Source organism: Aythya marila, assembly GCF_965140915.1.
Source record: "Aythya marila genome assembly, chromosome: 4".
Lineage (NCBI taxonomy): Eukaryota > Metazoa > Chordata > Aves > Anseriformes > Anatidae > Aythya > Aythya marila.
The window spans coordinates 38,039,341-38,056,817 of NC_139045.1; positions in this window are offsets into that span (position 1 = coordinate 38,039,341).

Sequence of the window (17,477 nt, forward strand, 5' to 3'; positions counted from 1 at the left end):
TTGGACCAAAGAAATTAGAATAGTGTTATGAGAGAAAATAAATAAATAAATAAATAAAAATTTAAAAAACTAGAATGAAGTTTGGAGTATATTGCACATATTGCATTCTTTTTAGCAGGACTGACTCTTCTCTCCTCATTCAACAATTTTGTAAGAATATGTACCTTTTTAAACTCCTTTTTATCTTCGTATCTTGTATGAAATTGTAAGTAAAAAAAAAGGGGGGAGGGGGAGTGATTGGCCAATGTATACATTTGTTTTTAGTTTCCCTTAGTTTGTTCTCAGATATTTTCAAGTTTTATATCATCCTTCAGGTAAGAAGTATTTGCTTCTTACAAGGGTGTGCTCTCCCTCATTCAGAGATCATAGATCATAGACTATCTGAGTTGGAAGGGACCCACAAGGATCATCGAGTCCAACTTCTGGGTTCCTACAAGACCAGCCCCCCAAAAATCAGACCACATGCCTGAGTGTTTTCCAGACGCTTCTTGAACTCCGGCAGACTCAGTGCTGTGACCACTTCCCTAGGGAGTCTGTTCCAGTGCCTGACCACCCTCTGGGAATGCTAAGTTTAGCAATATATTTTATTGATGGCAAACAGCAAGTGCCATACTATACTAAATTTACTTTTCTGTCTTTTTTTTTTTTTTTTAATTAAAAACATCTTGTACTCTGTTCTCAAACATTCTTATTGAGGTCTGCAGTGCAACCACATGCTGTTATATAGTATTGTGCAAGTTAACAGTGATCTGAAAGTGTACTAAAAATGTCTAGAATGTTTTCATGTAGGTGAGTGCAAGCTGCAGTGTTTAGAGAATGTAAATTTACAATCTAAATATACGTACAGTGATGTGATGCACAAGTGCAATGGGTACCAAAACAAAATGCACAATCTTGAAAACTGAAATTTCTCCAAAATATGTAACTGATAGTTTCAGCTGAAGAGAATGCCGTACCAGATGACTATTATTTAGAACTTTCCTTGCTCTTTTATGTTTGCCAACATCTTCCAGCAGAGAAACATCAAAGTGTATTTTGTGCAGAAGACTGACTCTTCTTGTCCAGCCCAAATACATCACTGACACATCTTCACTCACGCTTTCATTAATCAGCATTGTCTCTAAATAGTGGAGACATACTGATATGTTTGTCATTAACTGCTTCAGCAAAAATACTTCATTCAGATGAACATGCTGATTGGAAACTTCATGGGAAAAAAAAAAAAAATATATATATATATATATATATTTAAAGAAGGTTAGAAGACTATGCACTAAAAGTTTTACTCCTGCTCTCCTAGTCTTCTGTCATCTATATATTGCCAGCATGACATAGCATGGCATCTTGCCAAAATAACAAATTGAAGATAATCAATTAATCTCATAACAGTACAGTAAATGCCATATATCACAAACAGATATCCTATATTCAAACAGAAAGCAATTCATTTTACCCAGGGAAACAAATGTTCTAGCACAAGTTCTGTGAGTAGCAGCATTCAACCACAAAGTAAAAAACAACAAAAACAACAACAACAAAACACTTATAGAAACTAAGAAAAAAATAAATCCTGTAATCAGTAGCATTTATTTTATTTATTTATTTATTTTACAAATGTTATTGTATTCCCTCAGTCTGTATTCCTAAGGGAAACCTACAAATTGCCTTCAGAAGTTGACCTTAGAGTCATAAATCTAAGAGAGATTAACAAATTATAAATCACAGACTCAGCAGATATATTAGTTTTCTGGAATACCATAAATTTCCTAACATCCAACTTCCAACTAAACCATCAGTGTTTTAAAATCAATATTTAGCTTTCTCTCTCCAAGAGGGATAACGTCTTAATCATCTCCTTCTCTCCTAACACTCTTTTCTAGTCTTCTAGTTGCAATCACTATTCTACCTCAAAATGTTTAATTGATTTATATAGTAAATTAAGCCCATTTAATTGATTTATATAGTAAATTAAGCCCAATGAAAAGTTTAGATGTCTCCTGTTGATGTTTAACATTTGTGTCAATCTATCTGAAAGCAATAGCCTTCAATTTAAGAAACAGTAGAAAAGGTGAAGTCAATAATATAAATTCTTCAGTGTATATAATTTTTATACAATTTGATTCTAATTCCATTAGGTAATATTTACTTGGTAGAAACTCTAATAATTAATTTCATAAATGTCACATCAGAAAATTGTTCTACTTGTTTAGTGCATGAGATTTTGAATTAGATTAATACTGTGAAGGTACTTAAAGTGTCACAATTTAGTGCAAAATGGCTATATTGTCTTTACACTTCTGTGTGAACGTTATTCACAAAGTTGCTACTTACAAATACATTTGAATGTATATTCTGGGTACGCTGCTCAAATTAAGTTTTTGCAGGTGACATATTTAATCTCCATATTTTCTTCAGTGCCCATATCACACCTTATACTGTAAAATTCAGTATAATTACTATTGCAAAGCTTTTACTATTTCTGTGAATTGTCTGAACCCAGAAAAGCTTTATGAAACACATTCAGTGTTAGATGGATTAGTGTGAAATTTAATTTGAGTTAATCTGCTTTGCACGGGAGAAACATAAGGAAAAATGTAAGCAGGAATTATGAGTTTTAAAGTACAACATTATTAAATATTCAGCCTTAGGGATCTATTTTATGAGTTTTGATGGGATCTAACCATGTGACTGCCATATTTATATTGGATTAAACCATTTTAAGGCTTCTGTTACTGTAATTATCTTTTTTTGAATTGATTTTTTTTCCAGAAAAGTATTTTTAGCTAGTCAACGCTACGATTTGTGTTATAGCAGTCTTTAATGCTCTTTTTTCAGTAATAGATTAGTATCATAAAATTTTTACTGTGTGCAAATGTAATAAATCCTAAGGATTTTCAAACATGAGACCACCAGTTTCACTAGAGTACCTGGAAACAGCTACAGCGACCTAAATAGTACTGAAGCTCTCCTAAGTTGCATGGAAAATGTTTTGCTTTAACAGGTAGCATTCCTGGAATTTAGAAAATTAGGAGAAATCATTTGTGTATTCTTTGCAAGGAAATGTGCTCAAAAGCACCTGAGCAACTCTACATCTTCTTTTCCCTGAAAGTCAAAGATATTTGCTGGTAATAAAACTTGGGACCTTTTGAAATTTTCATCAGTTTAATAGTAGGAATTTACACTCAGATCCTACATTTAGAGCTATTTCAATAGTTTAACGTTCACTCTAACATAGACATCAAGAATATTGTACTGAGGAGACTGTTATACACACCAATTCTTTAACAGAAGGATCTTACATTCTTGAAAGAAGAAAAGGAAAAATAAATAAATAAATAAATAAGGCTCCCCAAATCAAATAAATTCAATTTGATGGCATTTGCAGACTTCTTTATTTTTGAAAGGCATATAGGTTGACAAAGAGTTTGCCTTGGAGGTATGTGGAAATCACAAATGTTATCCCACCCACAGCAGGAATACATAGGCTAAAGTGGGATTTCAAATGAATTTTTCAAGACTGGCTGTCATCTAATGATAGTATCATAGAGTCTCTGCATCTGTAGAAGAGGAAGCAAAAACTAGCAAATATGAGAGAAAATAGCAGAGGACAACTAACCAAGGACGGTATTGAACTAAATCTGCAATAATGGTGAGACTTGTGCAATTAAATTTAACAGAGAATAAAGAAGGTAAAAAAAATGTTTGAGATGAAAACATTCTTTGAAGGAAAGACTTGCTATTATTTTGATGAATTAGTTACGAATCAGCAAGTGCTGAAGAAGAATGTATATCCAATATGAACTTACAGTGACCAAAAAAAAAATGAAAAAAGGCATTAAATCCCTCTTGTGGCAAAGTAGACAAGTAGACATTGGCCTTAAAGAGCTAACAATTAAATGAACAAAGATATTTTAAAATATTATTTCAAAAGTTCTGTAGTCATATAGCTACTGTGAAAGCCAAATGCACATGTATAATGAGATTGCCGTAAAAGTCTGAAAAGTTAAGGCATATAAAACTCTTTCTGGAAAAAGGCAGCCCTTTCACTATCCCATACATGTGTGATCTTCTTTGGAAAGAGAGACTCCAACTTCATTCAGTGAAACAGATAGAATTTCATTAGAAATCTGAAAACTTACATTAGTATCATTTACCTTGGTTGTTTGTATGTTTTCTGAGGCTTTTGTATAGTCTAAAGTACAGGACCGTTGCTCTCAATGGAGACTTCAGGTGCTAACTTCAGGTGTAATTGAGAACATGGAGTGCATGACAGTTTAGATACAGGAGTTAACAACAGAGTATGTATCACTGTTTAGTAGCATTTTTCTTCTTTGATGTTGTAATATGTAGCAATATTTTAAGCATTGCGATAGGGATATGGACGAGAAGTGACTTTTTATTTTAGCTAGTAAAATTGATGTGTATGAGGAATTGAAGCTCTGATATAAATAATGTAACTTATTCTTAACAACAAATTTTCATCTTCAGCAATAAAGAAAACTCTTGATATGGAAAAGAATTCTCTCCGAGTATGGAATCCAACATCAGTTTTCTTGCTACAATAACCCAAAAAGAATGATTACACAGATGATTTGTTTAATTGACCAAGTCAGAGCAGTCAGCTTTGAAGAAAAATCATCTTGGAAAGTTTATTATGCCCAGTTTGAAATAATAAGTGAAATGAACTGAAGGTGAAGTGAATGGACTGAAGGAAAGTGAGCACCATTGCTTGCTGATAGTATGAAGACATGTGGACATATTTTGCCCAGCAATTTGTCACATAAAGACAGGATGGTGTTTTCAGGCATTAGCAACAGCTACATTATCTTGGCATTTTGGAGCTGGGCATGAAATTGAATTGGCAGAGCTACAGAAAATCTGAAGCATCTGTACCAGAACTGTCTGAAGAGACCACTGAAGAATAGCAGGTCAAGCACATCTGATTTTTTCTAGATCTTTAAGCTAGCTAACCTAAATGACACGTTTTTATAAATATTTTAATTACAATAGGAAAAGACCGTGAAAACAAACCTGTTTTTTTTTTTTTTTCATTTGTTTGATTGTTTGTTGTTGTTGTTGTGTGTGTGTGTGTGTTTTGTTTTTTGATTTTTTGTTGTTGTTAAACATGGCTATAGTCTTTGGAACATAACTTGACTTACATCATTCAATTTAGAAAACTTCCAAAGAAAAAAAATCTAAATGAAGGTAAGAGAAACAGATAAATGCATGGAAAAAAAAAAAAAAAAAGTCAGTGACTATGTTAAGAACAAAGTAAATGAAAAACAGGAAGAGTAACAATTGGAAGATTTTTCATCACTGTGAGAAGAGTGATAAATCTCAAATGTTCTCTATAGTTTGAAGTTTCTTCCCCTTACAAAGAAATAAGTAATAAATAGAAATAATAATAAAATAAAACAAAAGCAAGAAAATAATTGCTTCTCCTGGTGCTGTTTTTTTTTTTTTTTTTTTTTTTTTCCTTGTTGTTGTTTTGTTCTGTTTGTTTTTTTCCTGCAGAAAAGACTACAAATGTTTTATTGGCCACTGGGAATATTACTTTTCCTGAAGGCAAGTTGAACTTTCCATTCATTTAAGTGAGTATAAGTATAGAAGAGGTTCCTTGGAGGAAGATTGTGGTTTTTTGGTAATCTCTTCAATTTTGGTAGTAAAAACTTTCCAACTTGTCACTTCTGGTATTAAATAAGATGCATTTTCTTGCTCATGTAGTCTTTTACATTTTGATTGATTAAAAGTTCACAGAAATTTGATTGATATGGCAGGATATACAGATGATAATTGTATGATTTCCAGTATGTTGCATAAAGCAAGGATTTCTGTCTGAGTTAAGAAAATTAAGAAAATTTTTGATTGGGCAAGAATTCACTCATTATTTTGTTACAGCAAACAAGTCTTCTTACGCATTATGTGTAGCTGTATGGGTCAAAGCTACATTGGTCAAAGGACTAATTGAATATCCTAATATGAAGGAACCAGTCATCTCCTGATAATTATTGTAGCAAGATGGAAAAGTAAACAGGGTAGGGGCAGAGAAGAGAAAGCAAAAGTTTTCAATTCCAAAGAAGCTTGAGGTTGGATATTGGGGGAAATTTCTTTACTGAAAAGTTTGCGCAGCTTTGAAGTAGACTTCCTAGGGAAGTGGTTGAGTCACCATCCCTGGAGGTTTTCATAAATGTGTAGATGTAGAATTTAGTAGCGTGGTTTAATGGTGGACTTGTTACTACTAGGCTAAAGGTCAAATTATATGATCTTAGAGGTATTTTCTAACCTGAATTGTTCCATGATTCTACAAACTAGTTTTTAATGTTGTTCTGTATGACATGAACTTTGCCTGATGAAGCCATGTAATTGAGATGCACACATGTAATATATGTTATTGTGTTAATGTAATATATGTTATTATATAAAAAATGTATTATAAATAAGTAGTAGGGGTATACTCTGGTTTGGATCACTAGTTGATAGAAGTAAATTTCATGTATGATGTCAATTTACACTATCTTAATATGTGCCCTCGCCCCCTCCCCCGCCCCCCCAAAAAAAGAAAAAAAAAAAAGTTATTTACTTAGTGAAGGAAGATAACAGAAAACAAGCTACATAATTTTCATCAACTCATGAAAATTATTTCTCTGTTTTCCTTAACTTTTCATTTAACTTTATGGAAACATTTGACTGTAATTTGAAAAGTTCTAAAATGGTGATTATAATTCAAATTAGTCTTTTTAATCAGCACTTTAAAATCTTCCAAATACTTGATTAATAATAAATGCATGTTTATTCATTAATGTGGAAATTTGATGCTAATTTTTTTTTTGAACATGTTGGCTTTTAAACTTCCACGTTTTCCACTTGTAAGTTAACTGTAAGAATAAGTGTACTTATATACTTTTCTACTGCAGTCCTAAGTGTGTATATAGTCTTGGTGTAATATATAAATCTTGCTGTATCCTTTCATGCTGAGAAGAAAAACAAAACAAAACAAAACAAAACAAAAAACACTTTATAGTCCAAATATTTGAATCGGGGAAAAACAAAAACTATAGTGTTATTTTTCCTAAAGTTATGCTCTCAAAGACAGCTACTGTGACTTTCACAGGTTCCCACATTCCTCTCCTGATTTATGTGGAAATTGTATGTACTGAGTAGCTTTGAGAATTAGGCTGCATTCCTGAATGCATTCATATAGATTAGTGTATGAGTATGAATTCACTGCTTACAGTATAACATCTGACCTTTATGCAATTGTTACTCTTTTTACTCACGCATCTAAAATGTGAATGAGGTAGGAACTTGCTCTTTCCCTTTCTGAAATTTGCAAATTCAAGGCAAGACTAGGATGATCTGCAGTTTTTTTTTTTTTTATTGGTGTTTATATCCCTGTTAGCTATGCAAACAGAACAGTGTTAATAGGGTTATCAAAACAAAACTGAAAAATCTGATCTTGCCTTTGACAAAACAAAGTTTGCCAAGTAGAAAGTAACTACATTTTCTGAAATAAGGATAATTTCAGACTACATTTTAAAGTAACAAACTGGATTCAATATTGCTGTTCTATGTTTAGCATATTTTCACAAGGCGAGAAGTTAAGAAAAAATCAACAAAATCAAATATTATAAATATGCTTACCACATGGTATGTTGCCTCTCTTTAGATTATAAAAAAAAAAAAAAAAAAGTTAGTATGAGAGAGGAAGAATCAACACCTTTGTCTCTCATTTTACTGCTGTGAAGCCTTCCACATCTTTCACTAATCTGCTCAGAACTCTATGGCAAGTGCATAGGTAGTGGGAGTGGAAGAAACAAACCTGGAGAGCATATGTACAATGCACTGGAGCATCCTAGGAAGTAATTCTTATTTTTTTTTTATTCTTTTTTTTTTTTTTTTTTTTTTAGAGATGGTTTAATTTTACAAGCATAAGTGTGTTGTTTCTGTTTAGTTTTACAAGTTCAGTTTTACAAGTGTGCTTTGTCATACAGGGATGTGGAAAGTATGTGGAAAGAAGCTTGTACGTGTTGGAGATCCTTGGTATCAAAGACTGTGATTAAGAAGAAAACTGAAGCAACAAGAACTTAGGATTTTGATAAGACTCCGACCAGATGGAATATGAAATTTCCAAGGGAAAAAATAAAACAAGACTTGAAAAATGAGGATGTAAAAACTGGGTCTTGTACATCAAAGATAAGAAAATGAAGGTAACATTTTTTAAAACTGTCCATTACTTTTCTAAATCTCGGGAAGAGAAGGAAAGGAAGAATGAGAAGTAATGAAGCTAACAGTGTGAGAAATAATGCCTGACATACTGAAAAAGCTGTTAAAAGTTGCTAATTAGTAATGTCAACTGCAAAAAGTGTACGATGAGGAGAGAGCTAGACTAAGAGCTAGAGTATTTTTCTTTTTTTTAATCTACTTTTTTAATTGGTGAGATTTTGCATGTAACTGGGTAATGTTAAAGTTTTTTTTGTAAAAAATTCAAAATCAAAGGTAGGCTAATTTTTAGATTTCAGTTTTGACAAAAGAAGGAGTTTATAGTTCTCAACAAATAAGACCATTTTATTTAATTTCATGGTGCCTCTTTTGAAGAAACCTCTCCTGTCCAAATGATAGGCAATTAAACGAAGAAAAAATAAACATGAATAACAACAGCTGTGTCAGCAAAATCAAGTATTATGATTTTTGTTAAATTTCTGTTTAATTTTTGTTAAATGATTTTTTGTTTCTTATATTGGATGATAGAACTACTAAATCAAGGGTGAGAGGATTAACTACAATTAAAACATACAGAAGTTATGAAATTAATATAGCCCAAAAAAAATAATAATAATAAAAAAATAAAAAATAAAAAAATAATGCACCTGATAGCCAACTCATAGGAATACCAGTGTTAAGAATATACAAAGATGTCATTCAATAGCATAAAACAAAATGAAGAGGACTACAATACATGTAAATTCCAACTGGTTGATATTTCAGTGATTAAAGCAAATGCATACATCTATAGTGTGAACTTTATAGTTCACTGTATATTCAGTCATGTGTCATCACATGCGGGGCTTTCTTCTGGTGATCCAGTTCGTGCTGGTTTGACTTCATGAATCTCTAAGTTAGTCATTGATTGTCTTTATCCTCATCCTTCTATAATATCTACAGAAAGAAGGTTGTATCTGTTTGTTCTTGCTGGAAAAGTCATCCTTCTAGTTCTCCCAGTTGTATTCTCTTTAATGAAAACTAATGTAACTATAAGCACTAGTTACATTCCTTTAATAAAGAAATAAAATATATATGCAGGAGTTGGATAAAGAAGAGGCAACGTGATGAAGCAGAAAATTGTCCATCTCAGATACTTGATGAGGTAATATGAAGCTTTAGGAGTGCTTCTAGTAATGATAATTTTGTTGTATGTACCAAGAAGCAATCCAGCAAATTATGCCAATTTATCCACAAATTATGACCTTTATTGGACCTGCTTAAAAAATAATAATAATATAATAAATCTACTTCCAATATCTGATTTTGTTTTGGACATTGAGAGTCTTCAAAGATATTCCTATAGCAAGTAATTCAAAAGAAAGTCAACAATGTAAAGAGAGTGTCAACAACCTTTCCACATTCTTGTGAAAAATACGTGAGTTTGCAGGTTCAGTTTAGTTAGATTCATATAAAAGCAATTAAAACCATAAATAAGACTTGTCTGTTTTAAAGAATCTTAGTGTTGCATAAAATGTAAGGCCACAGAGCACACAGAACTGCAGCAAAACCCAGCATCTCATATTTTCCAGTAGGGCAATAACAGATGCAGTGGTGGCATGTACTCAGAGAAGTTAGCTACGTGTGTGTGTGTTTTTGTTGTTGTTGTTGTTTTGTTGTTGTTGTTTTTGTATTTGTTTGTTTGTTTGTTTTTAACAGAATGCTTCCATTAATTCATCTTTGGGCACAGGTTGATGGTTAGAGTACAGATCCAGGCTATCTTAGCATCATGAAAACCACTATTGAGTGTACCCTCGTGATTACAGTGCATGTTGTTTAGACTCCAGCACATGATGGGAAAATAAAGCTCTGCCTGGAAAAGTTACTACTGGTGGCAGACATGCTGAATAGGGCATACCTTCCTGAGCGCAACACAGATGGCACTGTGGAACAAGAGAGAAAGTCTATCAACATGCTACATTACCTTCGCATCTGGGAGGCTCCAGGCAATCCAGTAATGCACTGAAGAGGATCGGGTGCTTCAGGCAGAAAAACAGTGTGTACTCCAAGGATGGCCAGAACAAGTGATGCAGGAGGTTACACCTATTACACTGTAAGAACTGAGCTCTGTATGTGATATATATATATAACTTATTGCCTAAATTTAATTTATAATTATTTTTAATTAGTTTATTTTTTTAAAAAATGCCTTGAGTAGAAATATCAACAGATTTAAGATCTGATATAGTGAAATAACTCATACTTGGTGTTAGAGGTGTGCTTGAAATGTCCAGCCAAGAACAGTTAACCAAGATCTATATAAAGAACTGGGTATTGTGCAAAGAGACTAGTGATAGACAAGATAAGCAAACTTTATAGATAGATTTGTGCAAGCCAACTCATAATCTATAGAAAGGATAAAAATAAGCCAACAGCCTAGCTCTGCAGAGGATGGGAATGTAGTAGTCAGGAGGTTATTAGCATAGTTTATAAAAACAGACTGTCTGGAGGAAACTTGGTCAAGACTGAAGATCAAAAAACTAAAGATATATATTTGCCAAGTATTGCAGATCTGACATACTATGATTAGCAAATAGCCTCAGCACAAAGCCACAGATTTCAAATGTTCAGAGCCAAAAGAAAATTTTAATTCAGATTGTCTTTCCAAGATGCATACTACACAGTAAAGAACAGATTTTTAAGGCAAGCAGCCAGAAAATTAATGGTCAATACAGAGAAAAAGGGTAAATCTTTCCCCGTGTGCCTGGATTCACTGGTCTATCACAGTTGTCTCCAGATACTAGATAACAGCACAGGAGCAAAGTAGTAAATAGCACTGAAACCATTGCTTTAAAAAGTCCAAGCAGCATGAATCTGTTTCCTGTGGGGAGTAATAGCCTGTCACTACCTTCTGGTCCACATGGTTAGAATAATGTTAAACTAAGGAAGAAGCTCCTTCCAGGAAAGGGCGTTTTGTTGTTGTTGTTTGTTTGTTTGTTTTGTATAAATATGTAACGTGTTTGAATCTAATACCAACTTAGAGAAAGCAGTCTGAGATAGTGAGGTGAAGATAAGACACATAAATCTGTGACAATTGTAAAGCTCAAATTTAAGACAACATTGCCAGTCCTGATTTGGTCCCTTGTTGTGGATGAAGGAGTCTTAAAACAGGGGTTTCAGCATATGAATGGTGGCTCTCTATTTGCTCTTTCATCTGTGTTGAGAGCTATCATATTTCCTCAGACTTCCTCATTTTTTTTTTCCAAGGTACTATCACTCAATTGAGTGTGTAGTCCTGCCAATCCAAGTTTTTGATATCTTTTTAATATCCAGTAAAGATTGTCTGCTGTAATCAATGCAGTGCAGTGCATGCCTCCAGTTCAATATTTGTGCATCACTTACTAATTCTATCAGGAATACAGAATATTGTAGAAATCATGGATTTTGGTTGTTGGCTCAAGTGATTTCTGAACATTACAGATAGGCTGTGATTAGAAATAGGTCTGGATGCAGGTGACTTCCCTAAGGCCTGGTCAGTGACAGGAGGGAGTAAATTTCATGAGGTGTAAGGTATTTAAACATAATTTTTTAATGATGTGTGGTTTGTTTGGGAGTAGCGTTCAAGAGTTTTGCAGAGAAGCCTGTGCTTAGAAATGAAATATGAGAAGGTCATCTCTACTTATTCTTCTGCAATGTTCCTCTGCTATTGGGAGAGAGAGGAGAGCTACAAAATATAAACTGCTGGAAGTGTCACAATACTTCTCTTAGAATGCAGTATAGGTGGGAAAAATGTGCTAAATTTTCAAAGTATTATTTACGCCATTTTTGAAACAGATAGTAGAGAGCTAGGTTACTTAATAATTATGTTACCACGAGATGTAAATCTGAACCTTTGGCACTCTTTGCATTGCAGCTGAAAGAAAAAGAAAAAAAAAAAAAAAAAAGGAACCAGGAACCAATTCATGAATACTTAATGAATGAGCAAACATTTGCATCATATAAATATTTTCTTTCTCCTCATCAGTATTCCGAGGCTGTATTGCCATCTGGCAAAAGTTTCAGTTGACTAACACTGAAACAACAAATTAATACAGTAAAAGAAAAAAAAAAAAGCTACCAACAATTTTAAATCAATTAAAATGCTTGAAGCAGGCTCTGTGCATGTTAGAATGTCATGTCATGATCCTGCATCACAGAACCAAAGAACTGTAATGAGCCAAGTGTGGATGAGCAAAGATTGCAAGATTCAAGGGTAAAGCTTGGTGGGAGCTTTATGGCATACGCAAATGTCCGTGTACTTCAAAATATTAAGTAGACTGACCTGTGTTAGAATGGGTGCTAATTTTACTTTGGAATTTTACCATAGACCTTTGTAGTCATTAATTTTGGATCCAAAAAGAATAATAATTTAAAAAATTAGATTAAGCCCCTGCCCAGAGTTACCTCCTTGAATGCAGGGTACCTGCAATCTTTTTTCCAAATAATTGAGCAGAGCTTGCTGCTCTCCTTTGAAAGGGCTGGTGTTCTTCAACTGTTTACAGAGACTGTAAAGGTGAATGCTTAGATGTTTGAGTCTTTCTCTACAGAAACCCCTTGAGGTCTGATTGCTTTCATGGGGAAACATGTCACTCAATTTGCAAGCTGCATGAAAAGCTCTTATAGCAGCAATGCAGAGCTATGCCATAACCTCCCAAGAAAGAGTCTAAAGAATTTTATTGAACTTTATGGATTTATTTTTTTTAAGCAGTACAGTGTGTTTGAAAACAGGCTGTAAAAAGAATGCTACCAAAGATTTTTGTCAAGGTATCCAAGGCAGAGAATACCTATGGGACAATTCAAGGCAAGAAAGAATCCCATTCCCAAATCTAACAGTTTGGTAAATCAGTTTTATACTACTTAGGAATGAAAAGAGGGAAAATTATATTTATAATCCTTATACTCCAAAAGTGTGTCAAAAATATAAAAACAGTGTTCCATTCATTTACTTTCTAAAAACATTGTTTATGAAGGTAGGAATTGTGTGGCTGTGTTGTTAGAAAATATATCTTCTGTAATACAGAGTTTGTGTATGGTAAACATTCCAAAAAATGTTTTTTGTTTATAGCTTAATATAATGAGAAACATTTTGAAACAGTGCAGTAAAACCTACTAAGGGAATGGTTGCACATGTTTGTTTGTTTTTTCTTCTGATAGTCTAGCATTTAGGATTACAGCTAGCTAGTTTGCACATGAAAAAATACTGTCTTTTATGGATAGAAATGCTAATGTACCAGAAAATAGTTGTATATTTTGTGGACACAAATGGTAACTGATTATTGCTACAAAAAAAAAAAAAAAAAGTGATTTATTTATTTTTTAATAATAGCTGCACATGTTTTGGAAAACACTAATTATCCATATAATGTAGGCTGACCACATCACTGAAAACTTGTCCTTTGTAAATGAATAGCAATTGTTTAGAGTGTTAAATAAAAACACTATTGGGACTGAGGGGTGTGGGGGGTTGTCACCTGGTGTGCACCACTACAGCCATATACACTTGTACAAGTCATATATTCTAATATCTCATCATAATTTCTTCATCTTAATGACTTTTAAAAAACTCATAAAGTTTCATCTGTATTCTACTAAAATACCTTCTTTTTTATCTGCTGTATAGATTTAAAATATTTTTTTAAAAAGAACATAAACAGCTCCAAATCTATTTACTAAATAAAAATTCTAGATCTTTGGACTGTAAAATCTGAAATATCTAACTCAAAATGATCACATTCAGAGTAATGGCTTGTTATAGTGGAATGCTGCACAGTTTCATTGAGCAATCCTTGGGTATATGTATCATTTTTAGATGAAATTTCATTCTTTTAACAATGTTCATGTTTCCTTGAAAACCAACCTTTTTTACAAGATACTTAAACAAGGTAAAGCTATTTTTTATATATATATATATATATATGAAGTGAGATATTTGAGAATTACTTTACTGTTCTTCATGACAATCCTTCTCCTTATTTTTGTTTTGCACAGATCTCCTTAAAATGAGTTCTGTATACCGTTGTATATCAGTGAAAGATAACTAGTGAGGATTTGGAACTGAGATTTTTTTTCATCTTCCTCATCTTCATAATCACCAAGCAACATAAGCCTGCAACTAGGCAATCTTTGTCAGTTATGCAAAAGCAAGTTCCAATAGCTGGAAAAAAAGTTTCTTTCAACAAAACGATTACACAGCTGTGGTGACATACCTCCACATAACTGTGTTTATGGCTTCCCTTCCAATAAAATATGACACAATAAAATAAGTCTGATAGTTCTCCAGCACCATACAGGAGGAAGTTTTCCTCCATACAGCAGGAAAACTGAGTTTAATTTTATAAAAATAAAGATGGAAATGTGGAATTATCCACAGAAGATTTTAGATTGCTGTGTGATATGCAAGAAGGCAATTAACAAGAAGCAGATATAGTGTCTTATTTTTCAATATCTTTGAGAAAGAGTAGTGTCTTCAATGTTTTCACTGGTATTTTGCTAACAGCAAGCAAAGAGAGATTGTTAAAGCTAAAATTAATTTGTTCTTAAAAAACCTCTTACTTTTCCACTGTTCCTAGTGCAGTTTCAGGGCTACCTTGAAAAGCTGAACAAAGAATAGATTACGTGTAAATACCTAAGTGCTCTAAGAAACCTTTAATCTCACATGAGGTAATACGCCATTGAAAATATACAAAGTAGATGTTTTAGCAAATACAACTTTAGGGACAGGCAAGTTGTGTTAATGAACACCATTGAAATTTTCAGTCCTATCCTGCTTTTATTCACAGGGAAGGGGTAAGTTCCCCTTGTTACCACAGGGTGCACTGGACTTGGAGTGCAGCAGCGCAGAAAAGTCAAACAGGCAACCATGCTGCAACCTGTTAAGAGAATATAACATGCAGTCAACAGGGAACTGGGTACCCGCTTCATCATAATCCCTGTAGAAGTATCCTTGCTTATGGATGCATATGCTTGGGCTGCATAAACTATTGCTCAATGTTGCATCCACAGTCTTTCTCCTTGTGAAAGGAGATGGTTACAGCTTCTCTGCATCTTTCAGTGACAGATGGTTGAACGAGGCTGGCTTCTCCACTCCCTTCCCTTTCCTCCCCAGCACTGAGAGTGGTGGAGACAGCCCTCTGCACTGACCACCTGAGCTCCCTGCCCAAATTATTTTCCAGAAGATAAACCTTCTGTTCTATTTACCTAAGAAGTACCTCAGTTTTATTGAGAAGATTTATTTGTTTTTCTAAATATGTTCTCAGGTTTAAAAGGTTTGAATCTTGGCCTAGCTTGTACATAGTTATCCTATTTTTAACAAGATGATAGCATGGCCAGTAGTCAGTCACAACATAGAAAATCAGGATTTTCCAGTTTCTATACCGCTGTTGGTTTTTTTTTTTTTTTTTTTTTTTTTTTTTTGTTGTTTGTTTGTTTCCAGAAAGGGCAAAATATGCAACAGAACAAGATCAATCTTTAAATTCCGACACTTCAGAGAAACTCCGCTTCTGGAGTAATACATGAAAATAAACTATTTGAAAGTATAGCCAGTGTTCTTGCTATAATTACATAATTACATAATTACAGCTGCAGTGAACCAGTTAGCTGGCTTGTTTTAAGTACAATTCTATGATTTGAACAATGTAGTGTTGCTGTTGATGTTTAAAATACAAATAATTCTTGTGTACCTTCCCCGTTGACGTATGGTAATCAATGACCTAGTGCCAGTTGAATGGGCTGACTCGTTGACCTATTGACCCATGTTCAGAGTAGCACTCAGGATTTGGTCTAATCTTGTCTAAACTTATATAGGGGCATAATCTCCAGAGAAGATTCTGTAAAAAAACAGAGATGGAAATGCTATTACCCAAACAGATAGGCAAATAAGATAATTGAATAGATCTTTTACAAGTATGTTTGTTATTGCTACTGCTTAAATTGAATTTTCGTATGTAGAGGAAGAAAAGGCATTTTTGGTTGTTTCAGGGTCTTTGCAAACTAGTGATGTGCTAATTTCAGAACAGAGGTTCTAAAAACACCAACTTCAATTATATAAACAACTTTTAAATAAAAGAAGACCATGAGAATTAGGAAATACCAGCTGATGTATTCAGTCAGTCACCTTTTTTTTTTTTTTTTTTGTAGTCAGCACTTAATTGTTATAACTGATAATAAAAAAGTCTTTGTTCTGAAATGAAAACATGAGCAGTATGCAAATTGACAGAAATATCAGCACAGCAGTTCACTCAGGTGTAGAGTGTAATTCAAAGTTCATTTTATAATATTCGGCCCAAAGCATGTAGCTTGAACATATGCTCATAGATTTATCAAAACTAAGACACTGGTTTAATTTTATCATTTTCATTGAATGCTTATCACAAACAAAGCCCAATGGAGTTATTGTTGATACATTTTACATCCCATGCTCAATACATCTACAAAAACAAAGATGTGAAGCAATTCTAATAAAGAGATAGGAGTCTTTGTGAAGTTTGTAAGATTTCCCAGAGTTAGTCAAAATGTAAATTTAGAACTTACCCTAAATTGTTCAAATTTTGTCTCCTGTCCTGAAAGTTTATTAATATAAGAATATTTTTTAATGGTATTTTCTGCATGCTACTTTTAGTCTAGGCTGAAAATTTCTTAACAGCTTCTATACAATTGTAACCACTTTTCATTATTGAAGTTTAGGAATGCAAAGAGAACACAGATGGAGACAGCAAGGATATCTGAACATTGAAGAACTGCTATAGAAGAAATAAAAAAAAAAAAAGATGTGAAGAGGTCTCTTATTTCTTCCAGCCAGAAAATGCTTGGAAATTCAATCTGCTCTCTCTGTGTCCTTACAAAAGCAACATTCTCAGGGTGAGGTAATTTACAATGTATGTGGAAAGGACTATCTGCCATTATCATCATTCAGCATAAATCATAATTTGTTGTTAAATAAATTAAATATCTGAACAGAATATTAGAATAGAGAATTAGAAAGGAGTAAAACTTGACTTTTTTTTTTTTGGTTAATTATATCCTACATGAACTTCAGTGTCAGAATCTAAAATATTTAAAATCTCATCAATAATATCAATACAAATTAATATCATTGTACAACTATAGTTGCACAATACTTTCCATTCTTTATTTGTTATATTCAAATACCCCTTTTTCTGTAAACTGCATGAAATAATAATTTTACAAGGGGAATAGGTCAAAATATACATTAATCTATCAGGACCCTATATTACCAGGAT